This window comes from Phoenix dactylifera, unplaced genomic scaffold, assembly GCF_009389715.1.
Source record: "Phoenix dactylifera cultivar Barhee BC4 unplaced genomic scaffold, palm_55x_up_171113_PBpolish2nd_filt_p 000375F, whole genome shotgun sequence".
Taxonomy (NCBI): Eukaryota; Viridiplantae; Streptophyta; class Magnoliopsida; order Arecales; family Arecaceae; genus Phoenix; species Phoenix dactylifera.
Genome location: NW_024067825.1, coordinates 171,338 through 172,877, shown reverse-complemented (window position 1 = coordinate 172,877; position 1,540 = coordinate 171,338). Strand labels below are relative to the sequence as shown.

At 37.5% G+C, this 1,540-nt stretch overlaps 1 pseudogene; it reads right to left on the bottom strand.

Annotated features, from left to right (window-relative positions):
• Positions 1–801: 801 nt before the first annotated feature.
• On the bottom strand, positions 802–899 carry LOC120105824 (annotated as a pseudogene).
• Between the last annotated feature and the right edge of the window lie 641 nt (positions 900–1,540).

Below are 1,540 nucleotides of genomic sequence, written 5' to 3'. Positions count from 1 at the left end.
TGTAGGACACATGTTTCTTTCATCTGAACGGTCTGATTGATATTCTGATACTTTTACAATCATTAAATTAATATAAACTTTGCTGCTGTCTGCTTTGAATTTTCTGGGTTTAATTTTTTTTTTTTTGTTTAGAATCAGAATTTTATTATCATCATATCTCATTAACCCTTGTTGCTACTTGAAAATTGATAAGAACTTTAAGAAAAGATCAAGGGTAATCATTAAAAAAAAAAAAACAAAAAAAAACAAACAAATAAATAAACTCTGAAATTTTGTATGCTAGGTTAGAATAGGGACAACACTGGACGTCTGAGTCGACAACCTTTTGACAATTCCTTAGATCACATTATTGAAACTTTTTCGCAAAATCTCAGATCTGGTGAGATGGCTGATGATGATGTAGGAAGTCACCATGGTAATGAAGGTAGACCCCCAGTTATGACACTTCGACAATACTTACATCCTACTAGGACTAGTCAACCTTCATGCATGATTATTCCTGAAAATGTAGGACACTTTGAAATCAAACCAGGAGTAATTCAATTGCTGCCAAAGTATCATGGAATGGAATCTGAGAACCCTTATCTTCACCTTAAAGATTTTGAAGAAATTAGCATCACATTTAGAGTGCCAAATGTATCGGAAGATGTCCTTAAATTGACCTTGTTCCCTTTTTCCTTAAAGGATAAAGCCAAAACATGGCTGAACTCCTTGAGACCTAGATCGCTAGGAACATGGCAGGATATGCAAAGAGAATTCTTGAAAAAATTCTTTCCCGCACAAAGGACTAACTTTTTGAAAAGGCACATTAGTAACTTCCAACAAAAAGACCATGAAACATTTTATGAATGCTGGGAGAGATTTAAAGATTTGCTTCTCTCTTGTCCTCATCATGGGTTTGAAACATGGAGAACCATTAGTTTCTTTTACGAGGGATTGTCTCCACAATTAAAACAATTTATAGAGACTATGTGCAATGGTCTATTTTTGGAAAAGCAACCCGATGAGGCATGGGACTATCTAGACTCTCTCGCAGAGACTGCACAATTATGGGATACAGGGGATAGAGTGAATAAACCTTTGCCTAAGCCTACTAACATTGGACATGGGGGCCTTTATAACCTTAGTACTCAAGATGATATTCAGGCTAAAATGGCAGCCCTTACTAGGAAGGTAGAGGAAATTGAACTTAGAAGGATTGAACCCGTCAAGACCGTAGAACATAACAACGAGTGTTGTAGGATTTGCGAGATGCCTGGCCATCTCATCACTGATTGCCCCACAATACCCGCATTCAAGGAAGTCTTGCACGATCAGGCCAATGTTATGAATACCTATCAAAAATCTTTCAATAATCCTTTTTCGGGTACTTACAACCCTGGATGGAAGAACCATCCAAATTTCAGGTGGAGGAATGACCAACCTCAACAAGTATATAACCCAACTCCTCCACCTCCACACCCTCATTATGCACATGCACCCCCTCAAAAATCCAGTCTCGAAGAAACTTTGCAATCTTTCATGCAAGGTCAAGCTAAAA